We start from the raw sequence: 17,674 nt of genomic DNA on the forward strand, positions 1-17,674 counted from the left end.
CCCATTCTCCTTCATAGTCAGATTCCCAGTGGTTCTCCTGCAATCCCCATAGGGGAGACCAGAGTAAGGACTCCCACGATGTGATACACAGGTCTGGGGAGCTGATTGAAACTCCTGTGCTCTTTCCCACTGGAGGAATCAAAGGCTTAGGGAAGACGTCTCAGCAGGGTGCTGTGTTAGCCTGAGGGAGGGGCAATGCTGTCACTGTGTAACTGCTTCTCTTGTCCTTCATACATTTGTCCTGATATCTGTGGTGCAGCTTAACCCTAATGTTCTAGAATTCCCCCATCAGTGTCTTGTTCATGGAGAACTGTTGTTCTTCTTTTGAGGGGGAGCATAGTCAGGGATGACCTATGTCACCATCTTGGTGACTTTGATCTCCAGGTATAATCCGCAGGCCTCTCCATGTGAAGCGAATGGCACTGAGCAGCAGACAGGAATGAGCTTCCTGTGGGCAGCTGGCTGCCCAAGTGTGAGAAAGAAGCAGAGTCCACACCACTCTTTTGGTCGCATGGCTTGATGAGAAGATAAAGATGAGGGGAATTGTCCACTAGAAAAAAAATGCACAACCTAAAAGTTGAGAGTTATGTTTCATTGGGTGGACAAACCTCAGGATTTAAGCTTGGGACACAGCATCTCAGAGAACTCTGAGACTGCTCAGAAGAGGCAAGGGGGAGAGCCAGGATATCTGGGAGTTTTTAGAATAAAGTCCAGGTAGTTGAAACATCAAAGATTACTGTTAACTTGAGATAATCTGGTTTTCTTTGATTAAGGAATTTAGCACTTATTTATGTATGAGAAGATGCAAGAGCCTGGGTTCACTGAAATCATTTCTTTTTTGTTTTTCCTTTTACAGCCACATCTGTGGCATATGGAAGTTCCTGGGCTAGGAGTCAAATCAGAGCTGCAGCTGCCAGTCTACACCAAAGCCACAGCAATACCAGACCCTTAACCCACTGAGCAGGGCCAGGCATTGAGCCTGCATCCTCATGGATACTATCTCAGGTTCTTAACCTGCTGAACCACAAAGGGAACTCCTGAAATCACTTCTTTACTACATAGCTTAGCTATCTGAGGCCAGTATCCTGTGCTTTCTTATCCTGAGTTTCCTCAGGTGCACTGTGGGGGCTGAGGGTGTGTGGCTGCAGCATCTGATGGGTTCTATGGTGGGCCTTCTGTTTCTGAGCTCCCTCAGGGCTCACCTTCAGGGCAGCTGTACTGTCTGATGGCTGCAACATCCTTTGTTTACTGATAGGGCAGGCAGCCTTCTTAGTCCACAGAACTCTCAGTCTAAAACTTGATACTAAGCTTTACTAGGGCAAATTTCTGGTGTAAAACAAATCCTCTTGAAACATGCTCTCCAAAGACAGAGCCAAGAGACCCAGATACCTTTCATGGTTCATGTGTGGAGACCATATAATAAAGTGAGGAAGCACATGTGTGTTGGCTCAGCCACTGACTTGGGCTCTGATTCTGCCACTTCCTTATTTTGGGAGCCTGGGCAGATATCAATGAGATATGTTTCATCTGTTCAATGAGGACAACACCCATCTCTAGGGGCTATTATGAGAATTAAATGCAATCTTACATGTACAGTGTTTGAGAAGGAGTGCATAAATGGTAGAATTCTTTATTATAGAAGACTTTTAATTCAGAAGAGTCTATAGAGGATTTTCAGCTTTCCTGTGAAGACATTCCTCCATTTGGCTCACAGGGAGACTGAGCCCTGAGAGTCAATAGGTTTCTCATCCTATATTTTCTTGTTTTCTCAAATCTCAAATTTTGCTACAAATAATTACTTAGTGTCCCGGAAAGATGGGAGGAAAATGATTTCATTAAGCTTCTGCAACCCTAAGATATGAATAACATTAATGGCCACAAACTTTTAAGCTTGAGCTCAATGAGCCACTGCTTATACCAACCCCATAGCCCTTCACTATTATCCTAAAAATGTTTGGTTCATGTCTTTGATTGGGTCTGAAATCTCTGGACACTAAACAATGATGTGTTGACTCTGAAAACAGCTTGACCATCAACAATCTAACAGTCATAAAAGAGCCATAAAGTGCTGTTTGTGTAGCCTGTAATATTGGTGTTATTCATGGTGGCCAGATAAATTATGGAAGTGCCACAATGTTGGGCAGTGAAATCTGGATGGCTCATCAGCTGGACCAGCCTGTAGAGAGCTGCAAGGGAAACCATTCTTTCTAGATGAAGCAAATCTGATCAGCATTTTTAGCCTCTTGGCAAAAGCAACAGTGAGTGATCCAGGAAACCAAATGCCATTCCTGTTCCCATTGACTCCTTTAAACAAGCTCCTGCTGGGCACATTTTGGGAGGTAGGCTCTACTTGGCCAATAGATGTTATTTAGTTAAGGGAGGAGGTCATTGATCTAAAACTTTTTCTTGGAAGGATTTTTGAAAAGATAGTCACAGAAACTAAACATTAGTATGTAAATGTGGCTTTACCGTCCCCATCCCTCCAGGCTGAGCCCTATTACACTGCCTTAAACCTACACACTCTGATGCCCACCCAGTAGTTCCACACTCCCTAATGTCATTGTGTTCCAAAATATCTTAGCCTCCTCTACCATTCTTTTCCTCATCAGGAAGTTGGTCTCCATTACAGCCTGGGAGAGAATGACTGAACTCAAACTGATTCACAATGTGTTAGTAACTGACAGTCTTTAGTACCAATGCCACAGAATTTGCATTTTAAAAGATAACATCCCTTTTGTCACATAAATCTATAATTGGTAAAATTTCAAGCTGAGTGAAAAGAGAAAATAAGAAACCCCAGAATGGATCTCCCTTGCTGTTGTTTCACAGCTTTTCCTATTTTTTAAATCATTCATTCATTTATTCATCAATAAGTATTTGAGAGCCTATAATATCCTCATTGATGTTCTTGGAGTTTAAATACATCAGTAAATAAAACAAAGATCTATAACTTTGGATGGCAGAATAAAAAAATATATATAGTAAAGACAATAAGTACGTTTTATAGATTGTTAGAGGGTGATAACTGCTTTGAGGAAAAAAAGTAGCAGAGTGAGGGGGAATTAAGAGTGCTGGGTAATTGGGTAATTGGGTTGAAGGTTGTAATCTTAAATGTGGAGTTTGGGAGGCCTCACTGAGAAAGTATTTATGCAAAAATTTGGAGAAGAGAGAATGAGCCAAGGGAATTTGGGAGAACCCTGTCTCTGAAAGACTGTCTAAAGTAGTGCCTGGTGTGTTGAAGGAGTAAATAGAGAAGCCAGTGTGGCTGAAATCGAGAGAGCTTGGAGGAGAGTGGTAGGAGGTGAGGTCATGGAGATGAGGAGGAGCTATGATCTTAAGATAAATGGAGGATCCTTAGCTCTCCATTCCTCCTCCCAGGACAGCAAGGGGGTCTTTGGAAGAAAACAAGAATGGGGAAAGGGAGACAGAGGATTTGTCTTGTATGTAAGAAATTTTTTTGTAGACCAATGACTGTATCTTCTCATGATCGGTACAGGGTAATAAGAATTTTATCTCTAAGAAGAGAAGGAAGGTGAAAAAATGATTGAAATCTACATTCCCATACTCATGTGTTCTGAACTAGGTAGTCAGAATGCTGCTCTTTGTGTTTTTTTGTTTTTGTTTGTTTGTTTCTTTGTTTTCAGAATGCTGCTCTTTGAATAAAGCATTTGAGGGAAAAGTCATCACAGACGAGTGCTTGGCTCTCCTTCCTCATTTGGGATTGGCTTTGGGATAAGGCCATCTCATTGATATCAGTTGCAAACTCAAGGGCAAGGAATGAATGCAGGGCCTAAACAGTCTTCAACACAGAAGAGAGGTGTGGAGAACTTTCCCTTGTTCAGTCATTGGTGAGCAGTTAGTCATCTCTCTCCAACTAAAAGCTTCAAGGTGATGTGGTGAAACTCAAAGCTTGTATCTCAAATTACTTCCCTGTGTATTTATGTGCTTATTCCAGACCAGGAGTTTCTGGGGATGATGTTTTGGGGATCATTGTACATTTAACATATTATCTCTGATTAAAACCTTCAAAAACACAAACCCTGGCCCACTCAGATAATAGTCTGGTCTCATATTTTCAAGCTATTTATCCTTTAACAGTAAGGAATTTCTTTTTATATAGATTATAAGAAATTCAAGGCTGGGAGTTAGAAAGCTTGGGTTCCAAGAATGTTTGACAGGTGATTAGATCAGATGATCTCCGAAATCCTGTGGTTTTTTAAAAAGTATATTTGATGTGAATCTAAATCTGAGAGAATTGATATGTCAGCCATGACTTTCATTCAATGATTATTGTGTAATTACTCTAAGCTAAGTCCTGTGTATAAAGCTGTTAATAAAATAGACATGAGGGAAGCCCTTGTTTCAGGCCTTAGCTTAGTTCATAAGCGCCTAATTACTTGGGATTGTCTGGATTGCTGTGTTGAAAAATACTGAGGCTCAATGAAGATATTGGTGATTGATTAGCCATGCCTACCATGGGCAAATGCAAAGCCTCCTGCACAAATGGAGCCCAGACACATGTAGTTCTCTTTTTAAGAGGCAAACCCAAACTATTTCCTGAAATTTAGAGTTCTGCCATATAGAGCCCAACATTATATCATTTTAAAATATATCGTTTAAAAATAAGTCTCCTGTCTTCCTGATACTTAAAGCTTATATCTGAAATTACCTCTCTATGGAGAGAAAGAGCTATATAAAAGAGACAGAAATGAGGAGTTTCCATTGTGGCGCAGTGGTTAACAAATCCAACTAGGAACCATGAGATTGCAGGTTCGATCCCTGGCCTTGCTCAGTGGGTTAAGGATCCGGCATTGCCGTGAGTTGTGGTGTAGGTTGCGGATGTGGCTCAGATCCCGCGTTGCTGTGGCTCTGGTGTAGGCTGGCGGCTACAGCTCCGATTCGACCCCTAGCCTGGGAGCCTCCATATGCCGCGGGAGCGACCCAAGAATAGCAAAAAGACCAAAAAAAAAAAGAGACAGAAATGATTTAGATTCAAAGATGATGTGTTTGTATGGTGGTGATACTTCAAGAAGTTTAACCTTACTTGATATAGATACCTTGCTGGTTCTGAGAAGTTCAGGAAACACTTGAGTGAAACCCAAAGTAGCTGTAGTGATAACAAGTCACCCTTTCTCTTTTAACCCACACTAAAATACCATTCCATGTTTCACAGTTCTCGGCTGATCTTTTTCAGCAATTTGCTACTTCAAATTGCTTATCTGTCAATCACTCTTAAATTCATTTTGCACAGCTGACTGTGGTGTTATCACAGTCTTCCTTATACTAATGCATTTAGTAGATGCGTGGCTTTGAAAGGCTGCCAACATAGAGGAACAGCTGAAAATGCTACTTCCCAGCCAGACTGTCCTTTTCTTGATCAGCCTGCAACTGCCATTTTCACTTTTTATAGCTTGGATTCTTTGCTGGTCTGACTATATAATATATGTTTTCAAAAATATATTTCTCGCAATGGACTTTTCTTTTTGATTTTTCTAACACATATGAAATAAGGGTCTGTACCAGACAATTTAACATTACAAGCTTCATTTTTTTCCAGTATTTTTTATTATAGTTAATTTACAATGGTCAATTTCTGCTGTACAGCAGAGCGACCCAGTTATACATATCTATACATTCTTTTTCTCATATTATCCTCCATCACGTTCCATCATACAAGCTTCATTTGAAACAGCTCCTATAAGAAGCTTATACTCTATTGGGCTGAAAGTCAATCAAATAACATTATAAGTGATACAGGGAAATGTAAACTTAACTGGAAGGCAAAGTGATATGATGGGAAGTAGACGCAAGTTCAAATTCCAGTGCTGCCATTTACTAGCTGTTGACCTTGGATAAGTTACTTACCTTCCCTGAACTTCAGCTTCTTTATCTGTAAAATGGACAAAGGCAGACCTACTTTGCATAGAGTTATAAGATTAAGATACAATATGTATCCAAAGCACCCGGAATATAGCTATTCTGGTTACTATTTTTAGTAAGGTTACTATTTTTATAATTTTCATATTAATAGTTCACAGAACAAACATGCTAGAAATATTAAGAATATGCAATTTCAGGACTGTGGTTTTGACTGAGATCCTAAGAGTCAATAAGGACCCTGTAGCTGCTATTATTCATGTTTGGCAGGAGGCAAGGCTGGAATCATTTGCTAAGTGTCTCCCTCCTTGCCACTGCCTTCACCGCACTTCTGCCCCTTTTCCTGAAAGGGGAGGTCTGTGGAGAAGGAAAGGGGTCAAGGAGGAACAGCCCCGAGGAGTTCACCATGTGTAGGGAATAACCCCCCAGATATAGATATTTTAAATATTTTAAGAGCGTGTCCACTGACTAATATAACATTCAGAGAAAATACCTATGAAGATAAGTAAGGAGCCCAGAGCCATCTGACGCTTCCTGCAGCCTGAAGACTGTGCTATCTCCTTCCCACCCCCTCTCTTCCCACCCACCAGCTTTCCAGAGCCTCCTGGGGAAGAATCAGGAAATGGTAACGTTACATTGTATAGCTATGGCCCTCTGCCTCTTTTGTCCACTCCCAGCTTTACTGAAGTAAAATTAACAAATAAAAATTGTATATATTTAAGGTATATAACTTGATGTTTTGATATACACATGCATTGTGAAATAATCACAATCAAGTTAATTAACATATCCATCTTTTTAATTTCCAGTAGGTGGGTCCTTTCTCTCTGGACAATTCTTCGCTGTAACTGATTGGAATTTCTAAAACCCAGTCCACCAACAGCTCAACTGTTAGAGTTGAATAGATGGGCCAGTTTGGTCAAGAAGCAACAGTTTATTTCTTTGCTCAGTTCTGTCCCTAGAATGTTTATGTTGGAAAGGAAGTTAATGATCAGCTAATTAAACTCTCCTCAACCTACAACTGAGTAGACTGAGGCTTAGTGAAATAGAATTTGAGTGAGGTCATATTGACAGCAACAAAGCCTGAGCAGAGCCATTTTGGTTTTGACATTTTATTACCAAAGAATGTAATTTGGTTTTTTTAATTATTATTTTAGGCTTTAGGTTTTTAAAATCATTTAAGATAATCAAATTAAAACTCCCTTCTCAAACCACTATTTCTGATTCTTTGATCTTGGGAAAATCACTTACCTTCCTGGATTTAGAACTATATCATGAAAGGCTCTGATGAACATAAAAGTTAGTTATAATACAAATCATGAAGGAAAAGCAAGTACAACATCTATGGCTCAGGGGCAGAATTACCAGGAACAATCTTCAGGTCCCTTTGCAAGACTCAGTATTTAATTTTCTATGAATAATTTTGCATGCAAAACTTAAAGTTTCCTACCCTAAACTGTACAAACTTCAGACCCCACCTCCCAAATCTGAATTTGCCCTTTGGCAGCTCCTAAGGGATATTGGGAATGCTTGGAGTCATATTGATTTATGTTCAGTTTCTCTCTTTCTCTTACTACCTGGCTGACCTTGGAGGGTTTACTGAAGATTTGGTCCATCTATTTCCTCATCTATAAAAAAAAGATAATAGAAACCAATTTTCTAGAGTTGTTGCACAGCTTAAGCAGTAAGCTTAAGCTTAAGCAAGATGAGAAAATTCATTGGTTAGTGCCTATTCCAGAGTAAACTTGCAGTAAAGAGGATCTTGTATTACATAGGGAGGTAGGCTGATAACGGCGACAAAAATGTGGGCCTTAGAATCATATATAGCTCTGTTCAAATTCCCACTCTATATTTTAATACTTATTGTGTTTTCTTGGGCAACTTAGTCTTTGAGCCTTAGTTTTCTCATACTAAGAGGGAGGGGGTAATAATACCTAACCAATGGAGGTTTTTTTTTTGTCTTTTTGCTATTTCTTTGGGCCTCTCCCGCAGCATATGGAGGTTCCCAGGCTAGGGGTCGAATCGGAGCTGTGGCCACTGGCCTACACCAGTGCCATAGCAATGCAAGATCCAAGCCGCATCTGCAACCTACACCACAGCTCACAACAACGCCAGATCCTTAATCCACTGAGCAAGGGCAGGGGTCAAACTCGCAACCTCATGGTTCCTAGTCAGATTCGCTAACCACTGAGCCACAATGGGAACTCCCCAATGGAGTTGTTTAAGATTAAATGAGATGAGGTAAAGTGCTTATGAGGGTGATTGCTTTTGGCTGAAAGTAACATCAAGAACAAACTTTAAAACACCTTAAAACACAGACTTTAAAAACAAACTTATGGTTACCAAAGGGGAAAGATGGGAGTGAGGTTTAAATCAGGAGTTTGGGATTAATATATACACACCACTATATATAAAATAGGTAACCAACAAGGACCTACTGTATAGCACAGGGAAATCTACTCAATATTCTGTAATAACCTATATGGGAAAAGAATCAGGAAAACAATGGAGATATACATATGTATATAAAACTGAGTCACTTTTCTATATACCTAAAACTAACACAGTATTGTAAATCAACTATACTCCCATATAAAATAAAAAAAATTTTAAGGGAGTTCCCTTTGTGGCTCTGCACAAATAAACCCGACTAGTATCCATGAGGATGCAGGTTTGATCTCTGGCATGCTTAGTGGGTTAAGAATCCAGCATTGCTGGGAGTTCCCATTGTGGCGATAGTGGTTAACGAATCCAACTAGGAACCATGAGGTTGCAGGTTCGATCCCTGGCCTTGCTCTTTGGGTTAAGGATCTGGTGTTGCCATGAGCTGTGGTATAGGTCGCAGATGTGGCTAGGATCCTGTGTTGCTGTGGCTCTGGCGTAGGTAGGCAGCTACAGCTCCAATTAGACCCCAGCCTGGGAACCTCCATATGCTGCAGGAAGTGGCCCTAGAAAAGGCAAAAAGACAAAAAAAAAAAAAAAAAAGAGAATCCAGCATTGTTGTGAGCTGTGGTGCTGTGGTGTAGATTGCAGATACGGCTCAGATCCTGTGTTGCTGTGGCTGTGATATAGGCTGGCAGCCCAAGCTTCGATTTGACCCCTAGCCTGGGAATTTCCATATGCCACAGATGTGGCCCTAAAAAGTAAAAGCAAATAAAATAGCTTAAAATAGTGGCTTTTAATCTTTATAGCTATAGCCCACAATAGGAAATAGATATTACGTTGTTACTCAGTGTACAACTGCACATTATCACAGGACTAATGTGTTAATCAAATTTGATTATGTGTATGACCAAGCTTTATACAATATTCTAGAGTGGGAAAATAGAGTGGAAAATCTGAGTTCAGACTTTCCCAACAATACTCAAAAATAGCATCGGAATCCCACTATGAGACATGCTTATACTTTTCCTCAGTCCTCTATCATTTTAATTCACTTATTTTTTTATTGAAATTTACAATATTGTTTTAGCTTCAGGTGTACAATATAGCGATTTGATATTTTTATAGGTTGTACTCCATTTAAAGTCTATAAAATATTGGCTGTATTTCTTCTGCTATACTACATATTTTGAAGCTTATTTATTTTATATATAATATTTGTACCTCTTAATCCCCTTTTTGCCACTCTCACCTTCTCACTCTTCACTGGTAACTGCCATTTTGTTCCCTACATCTGTGAGTCTATTTCTATTCATTTGTTTTATACTTTAGATTCTATACATAAGTGATAACACAAAGTATTTGTCTTTCTCTTTCTGACTTAACTTCACTAAGCATAATATCCTCCAGGTCCATCTATGTTATTACAAATGGCACATACACATTGATGCAAATGGTACAATTTCATTCCTTTTCATGGCTGAGTAATGTGTGTGTGTGTGTGTGTGTGTGTGTGTGTGTGTGTGTGATGCATACCACTTCTTCTTTATCCATTCGTCTGTTGATATACCCTAGGTTGCTTCCATATCTTGGCTATTGTAAATAAGGCTGGTATGAACATGTCTTTTTGAATTAGCACTTTTGTTTTCTTTGGATATATGCCCAGGAGTGGGATTACTGAATCATATGGTAGTTCTATTTTTAATTTTCTGCAAAATCTCCATGTTGTTTTCTATAGTGGTTGCACAAATTTACATTTCCAGCAGTGATTTATTAGGGTTCCCTATCTCTACATCTTAAACCAGCATTTGTAATCTGTAGATTTTTTGATGATAGCCATTCTGACAGGTGTGAGGTGATATCTGATTGTGGTTTTGATTTACATTTCTCTCATTAACAATGTTGAGCATCTTTTCATGTATCTGTTGGCCATCTGTATATCTTCTTTGGAAAAATGTCTATTCAGGTCTTTTGCCAATTTTAATGGCTCTTCAAATATTTACTTGGATGAGCTCTTTTTTATTATTTAATGAATTTTATTACATTTATAAATGTACAACAATCATCACAACCCAATTTTTTAGCATTTCCATCCCAAACACTCAGTACATCTCCCAACCCCAGCTTATCTCATTTGGAAACCATAAGTTTTTCAAAGTTGTGAGTCAGTATCTCTTCTGCAAAGAAGTTCACTGTGTCCTTTTTTTAGATTTAGCATGTAAGTGATAGCATTTGATGTTGGTATCTCATTGTATAACTGACTTTACTTAGCATGATAATTTCTAGGTCTGTCCATGTTGCTGCAAATATCAATATTTCTTTCATTGTAATGCCTGAGTAATATTCCATTGTGTATATGTACCACATCTTCTTGATCCACTCCTCTGTTGATGGACATTTAGGTTGATTCCATGTCTTGGCTATTGCATATAGCGCTGCAATGAACACTGGAGTAAATGTATCTTTTCGAGTCATGGTTTTCTCCGGATAGATGCCCAGGAGTGGGATTGCTGGATCAAATGTTAATTCTATTTTTATTTTTTGAGGAATCTCCATACTGTTTTCCACAGTGGTTGCACCAATTTACATTCCCACCAACAGTGTAATAGGGTTCCATAATCTCCACAACCTCTCCAGCACTTATTGTTTATAGATGTTTTGATGATGGCCATTCTGGCCAGTTTAAGGTGGTATCTCATAGTGGTTTTGATTTGCATTTCTCTAATAATGAGTGATGTCAAATATCTTTTCATGTGTTTTTTGGCCATCTGTATGTCTTCTTTGGAGAATTGTCTGTTTAGATTTTCTGCCCATTTTTGATGGGGTTGTTTGGTTTTTTGGTATTGAGTAGCAGGAGGTATGTATAAATTTTGGAGATTAATCCCTTGTCAGTTGCTTCATTTGCAAATATTTTCGCCCACTATGTGGGTTGTCTTTTCGTTGTGTTTAGGGTTTCCTTTGCTGTGCATAAAATTTAAGTCCAATTTGTTTATTTTCGTTTTTATTGTCAATACTCTAAGAGGTGGATCTCAGAAGATGTTGCTGTCATTTACGTCAGAGTGTTTGGCCTATTTTCCTCTAAGAGTTTTATAGTGTCTGGTCTTATATCTAGGTCTTTAATCCATTTTGAGTTTATTTCTGTGTATGGTGTTAAGAAGTGATCTAATTTCATTCTTTTCCATGTGGCTGTCTAGTTTTCCCAGCACCACTTATTGAACAGGCTCTCTTTTCTCCATTGTATATTCTTGCCTCCCTTGTCAGATATTAGCTGGCTGTAGGTGGGTGGGTTTAATTCTGGGCTTTCTATCCTGTTCCACTGATCTATGTTTCTGTCTTTGTGCCAGTACCATACGGTTTTGATGACTGTTGCTTTGTAGTATAGTCGGAAGCCAAGGAGCCTGATTCCTCCAGCTCCATTTTCCTTTCTCAGGATGGCTTTGGCTATTCTGGGTCTTTTGTGCTTCCAAACAAACTCTAAAATATTTTGCTTGAGTTCTGTGAAAAATGTCCTTGGTAATTTGAGAGAAATTGCATTGAATCTGTAGATTGCCTTGGGTATTGTAGTCATTTTGATAATATTGACTCTTCCAGTCCAAGAGCATGGTATGTCTTTCCATCAGTTTGTGTCATCTTGGATTTCTTTCATCAGTGTCTTACAGTTTTCAGAGTACAGGTCTTTTGTCTCTTTAGGTAGGTTTACTTCTAGGTATTTTATTCTTTTGGATGTGATGGTAAACAGGATTGCTTTCCTAATGTCTCTTTCTGATCTTTCATTATTAGTATATAGAAATGCAGTCAATTTCTGTGTATTAATTTTGTATCCTGCGACTTTGCCAAATTCATGGATGAGCTCTAATTGTTTTCTGGTAGAGTCTTTAGGATTCTCTAGGTATAGTATCATGTCATCTGCAAACAGTGATAGTTTAACCTTTTCCTTTCCAATCTGGATTCCTCTTATTTCTTTTACTTCTCTGATTGCCATGGCCTAGGACAACCAAAACTATGTTGAAGAGTAGTGGGAAGGGCAAACATCCTTGTCCTGTTCCTGATCTCAGCAGGAATTCTTTCAGCTTCTCACCATTGAGAATGACATTGGCTCTGGGTTTGTCATATATGGCTTCCCTTATCTTGAGGTAGGTTCCCTCTATGCCCATTTTCTGAAGGGTTTTTATCAGAAATGAGTGGTGGATTTTTGTAAAAGGATTTTTCTGCGTCTATTGAAAGGATCATATGGTTTTTATTCTTCAGTTTGTTAATGTGGTGTATCACACTGATTGATTTGTGGATATTGAAGAATCCTTGCATCCCTGGGATAAATCCCACTTGATCATGATGTACAATCCTTTTAATGTATTGTTGGATTCAGTTTGCTTGTTGAGGATTTTTGCATCGATGTTCATCAGTGAAATTGGCCTGTAGTTTTCTTTTTTTGTGGTATCTTTGTCTGGTTTTGGTATCAGGGTGATGGTGGCCTCATAAAATGAGCTTGGGAGTATTCTTTCCTCTGCAATTTTTTGGAATAGTTTCAGAAGGAGAGGTGTTAGCTCTTCTCTGAATGTTTGATAGAGTTTGCCTGTGAAGCTATCTGGTCCTGGACTTTGGTTTGTTGGAAGATTTTAATCACAGTTTCTATTTCAGTACTTGTGATGGGTCCATTCATCTTTTCTATTTCATCTTGGTTTAGTCTTGGAAGATTGTGCTTTCCTAAGAATTTGTCCATGTTCTTCTAGGTTTTCCATTTTATTGGCATATACTTGCATGTAGTAGTCCCTTACAATCCTTTGTATTTCTGTGATGTCCATCGTAACTTCTCCTTTTTCATTTCTAATTTTATTCATTTGAGTCCTCTCTCTTTTTTTTCTTGATGAGTCTGGTTAAGGGTTTATCAATTTTGTTGATCTTATCAAAGAACCAGTTTTCAATTTCATTGATCTTTTCTATGGTTTTATTTGTTTCTATTTCATTGATTTCTGCCCTGATCTTTATGATTTCTTTCCTTCTGCTAACTTTAGGTCTTGTCTGTTCTTCTCTCTCGAGCTGCTTTAGATGTAAAGTTAGCTTGTTTATTTGAGCTTTTTCTTGTTTCCTGAGGTGGGCTTGTATTGCTATAAACTTTCCTCTTAGAACAGCTTTTGCTGCATCTCATAGGTTTTGGACTGTCATATCTTTGTTGTCATTTGCTTCTATGTATTTTTTAATTTCCTCTTTGATTTCTTCAGTGATCCATTGGTTATTTAGTAGCACGATGTTGTTTAGTCTCCATGGATTTGTGGTTTTTGCAGTTCTTTTCTTGTTGTTGATTTCCTGTTGTATAGCGTTGTGGTCAGAAAAGATGCTTGATAGGATTTCTATTTCTTAAAGTTACCAAGGCTTGATTTGTAGCCCAGGATGTGATCAATCTTAGAGAATGTTCCATGTGTACTTGAGAAGAATGTGTATTCTGTTGCTTTTGGATGGAATGTCCTATAAATATCTATTAAGTCCATCTGGTCTAATGCTTCATTTGGGACCTGTGTTTCCTTATTGATTTTTCTGTGTAGATGATCTGTCCATTGCTGTAAGTGGGGTGTTAAAGTCCTTCACTATTATTGTGTTATCGTTGATTTCTCCCTTTGAAGTTGCCTTATATTTTGTGGTGATCCTATGTTAGGCTCATTGATATTTAAAATTGTTATACCTTCTTCTTGGATTGATCCTTTGATCACTATGTAGTGTCCTTCCTTGTCTCTTAAAATATTCTTTAAGGTCTGTTTTATCTGTTATGAGTACTGCTACTCCAGCTTTCGTTTGATTCCTGTTTGCATGGAGTATTTTCTTCCATACTCTCACTTTCAATTTATGTGTGTCCCTAGAAGTGAAGTGGGTCTCTTGAAGACAGGATATGTATATATGGGTCTTGTTTTTGTCTCCATTCTGCCAGTCTATATCTTTTGGTTGGGGCATTTAGTCCATTAACATTTAAGGTAGTTATTGATATGTGTGTTCTTATTACCATTTTATTAAGTGTTTTGGATTTGTTTTTGTTGCTCTTTTTTCTTCTCTTCTTCTCTTGTTGTCTCCTCTTGTGGTTTGATGACTACCTTTAGTGTTGTATTTGAGTTGATTTTTCTTATTTGTTTGCGTACCAGTTGTAGATTTTTGGTTTGCAGTTGCCCTGAAATTTTGATATAGGAGTCTATATGTATATATGTATATGTGTGTGTGTATGTATATGTATATATGTATGTATATGTATGTGTGTGTGTGTGTGTGTGTGTGTATATATATATATATATATATATATATATATATATATATATGAGACTGCTTTAAGTTGTTGGTCTCTTAATTGCAAGTACATCTCCAGTGTCCTGCATTTGTTCCCTCCTCTTCTCACAATTTCTGATTTTGGTAGCATAATTGTGTATGGATGATTTCGTATCTTTATATATGCCTTTATTGGTGAGCCTTGTCATTTGCGGTATTTTTGTTTCTAGTTGCAGCCTTTTCTTTTCTGCCTAGAGAAGCTCCTTTAGCATTTGTTGTAAAGCTGGTTTAGTGTTGCTGAATTCTCTTAGCTTTTGCATATCTGTAAAGCTTTTGATTTCTTCTTCAGATCTAAATGAGAGCCTTGCTGGGTAAAATAATCTTGGTTGGAGGTTTTTTCCTTTCATCACATTAAGTATATCATGCCACTCCCTTCTGGCCTGCAGAGTTTCTGCTGAAAAATCTGCTGATAACCTTATCTGGGTTCCCTTGTTTGTCGTTTTTTTCTTTTGCCTAGCTGCTTTCAATACTTTCTCTGTCTTTAATTTTGGTCAGTTTGATGAATATGTTTCTCAGGGTGTTCCTCCTTGGGTTTATTTTATATGGTACTCGTTGTGCTTCCTGGATTTGAGTGAGTGGTTCCTTTCCCATGTTAGGGAACTTTTCAGCTATTATTTCTTCAAATATTTTTTCTGTCCCTTTCTCTCTCTCTTCTTCTTCTTGCACCCCTATAATATGGATGTTTGTGCCTTTATCATTGTCCCCGAATTGTCTGAGCCTCTCTTCATTTCTTTTCAATCTTTTTTCTCTTTTCTGTTCCACATCAGTGATTTTCACTAGTCTGTCCTCCACCTCACTTATTTGTTCTTCTGCCTCCTGTATTCTGCTGTTGGCTGCTTCTAATGAATTTTTTATTTCTGTTATTGTATTTTGCATCTCTTCTTGCTTACGTTTTATATCTTATCTATCTTTGCTCAGTGTTTCCTGTAAGTTATCCATCTTTGCCTCCAGTTTATTTCCAATGTCTTGCATTATCTTCATCATCATCAGTCTAAAGTCTTTCCCTGGAGGCTGAAAATCTTCTGATAACTTAGTTGTTTTTCTGGGGTTTTTTTCTTTCTCCCTCATCCGAGTTATAGGACTCTGTCTTCATTTTTGTAGGGTATTGATGTGGTCTCCTTTTTGCAGACAATAATTATACCTTCTCTTACTTCTGGTGTCTGCCCCCCCGTGGCTGAAGTTGGTATGGGGGCTTTCTGTAGGCTTCCTGATTGGAGGGACTGGTGCCTTCCCACTTGTAGGCTGGCTAATTCCTATCCCTCTGGTGGGTGGGGCTTTGTCTCTGGGTGAGATTAGAGGAGGCTGTGTGCCCGGGTGTTCTTTAGGCAACCTGTTCTTTAGGCAGCCTGTTTACAGATTTTCCCAAAATGGCCACCTCCAGAGAAACGCACACTGATTAACATTGCCAAGAGCTTTGCCTCCAATGCCCTTCTGACACAACAAGCCACATTTACCCCCTGTTTTCCCAGGAGATCCACCAAGAATTGCAGTTAGGTCCAATCCAGATTCCTATGGAGACTTTGCTTTGCCCTGGGACCCAGTGCACATGAAAGTCTGTGAGGCTCCATTTCCCCCAGTCCTGTGGAGCTCTGCGCACAAGCCCCACTGGCCTTCAATTCCAGATGCTCCAAGGGCTCTTTCTTCCAATGCCAGAACCCCAGGCATGGGCATTTCACATGATGCTCAGAACTCTCACTCCCATAGGTGAGTCTCTGTGATACAGTTACTTTCCAGTCTGTGGAGCTTCCTTCCCACCTGGGAGGTATGGGGTTGCTTATATTATGTAATCATCCCTCTTACCTCTTGATGTGGCCTCCTCTTCATTTTCTGGAGTAGGATATCTTTTCAAAAGTTTCCAGTCCATTTGGTTGAAGTTTGCTCAGCATTTGGTTGTAATTTTGTTGTTTTTAGTAGAGAAGTTGAGCTCCAGTCCTTCTATTTTGCCATCTTAATCCTGTTTTGGATGAGCTCTTTATATCTTGAATATTAACCCATTGTCAGTCATATCATTTGGAAATATTTTCTCTCATTCAGTTGGTTGTCTTTTCATTTTGTTGATAGTTTTCTTTGGTGTGCAAAAGGTCTTAAATTTAACTAAGTCCCATTTGTTTATTTTTGCTTCTATTTCCTTTGCCTTAAAAACAGATCCCCAAAATACTATTTCCATCAAAGATTGTTATATGTTTTCTTTTAGGAGTTTTATGGTATCTGGTCTTACATTTAAGTCTTTAATCCATTTTGAGTTTATTTTTGTATAAGAAAATTTTATTCTTCTACATGTAGCTGTCCAATTTTCCCAGTACCACTTATTGAAGAGACTCTTTTCCCTGTTGTAAATTCTTGCCTCCTTTGTTGTAGATTAATTGACCATAAATGTATGGGTTTATTTCTGAGCTCTCCATTCTGTCCCCTTGATCTATGTATCTGTTTTTGTGCCAATATCATACTGTTTCAATTAATTTAGCTTTACAGTGTAGTCTGAAATTAAGGAGTGTGATACCTCCAGTTTTACTCTTTTTCCTCATGTTTCTTTGGATATTTGGGGTCTTTTGAGGTTCCATATAAAATTTTAGGATGGTTTGTTCTTGATCTCTGAAAAATATCCTGGATATTTTGATAAAGATTGTATTCTATCTGTAGATTGCTTTGGGTAGTATGACTATTTTAACAATATTAATTCTTCCAGTCAGTGAACACAGGATATCTTTCAATTTCTTTGTATCATCTTCAATTTCTGTCACCAATGTTTATAGTTTTCAGAGCATAGGCCTTTCACTTCCTTGGTTATTCTTAGACATCTTATTCTTTTTCATGTGATTTTAAACTGGACTGTTTTCCTGCTTTCTCTTTCTGATATTTCATTGTAAGTGTATAGACAACAGATTTCTGTATGTCAGTCTTGTATCCTGCAACTTTACTTAATTCATTTACGAGTTCTAATAGTTTTTTTGTGGAGACTTTAGGATTTTATGTATAAAGTATCATATCATGTGCAAATAGTGATGGTTTTACTTCTTCCATTGCAATTCATATGCTTTTCGTTCCCTTGTCTAATATCTATTGCTAGGACTTGCAATATTATGTTGAATAAAAGTGGCACGAGTAGACA

The 17,674-nt window shown here is 38.4% G+C and overlaps 1 long non-coding RNA gene across 6 annotated transcripts in view; it reads left to right on the forward strand.

Annotated features, from left to right (window-relative positions):
* Positions 1 to 17,674, forward strand: part of LOC102157921 — a 49,176-nt gene that overhangs the window by 26,792 nt on the left and 4,710 nt on the right. For 4 of the 6 annotated variants that reach the window (XR_002339123.1, XR_002339121.1, XR_002339126.1 and 1 more), the window contains one exon: positions 3,645 to 4,797. The exons of the other annotated variants lie outside the window; for them this stretch is intronic. This is a non-coding gene — a long non-coding RNA (uncharacterized LOC102157921). Of the gene's footprint in view, positions 1 to 3,644; positions 4,798 to 17,674 lie in introns of those variants that run through there. 6 annotated transcript variants of the gene reach the window in all.

Source organism: Sus scrofa, chromosome 15 (genome assembly GCF_000003025.6).
Source record: "Sus scrofa isolate TJ Tabasco breed Duroc chromosome 15, Sscrofa11.1, whole genome shotgun sequence".
Lineage (NCBI taxonomy): Eukaryota > Metazoa > Chordata > Mammalia > Artiodactyla > Suidae > Sus > Sus scrofa.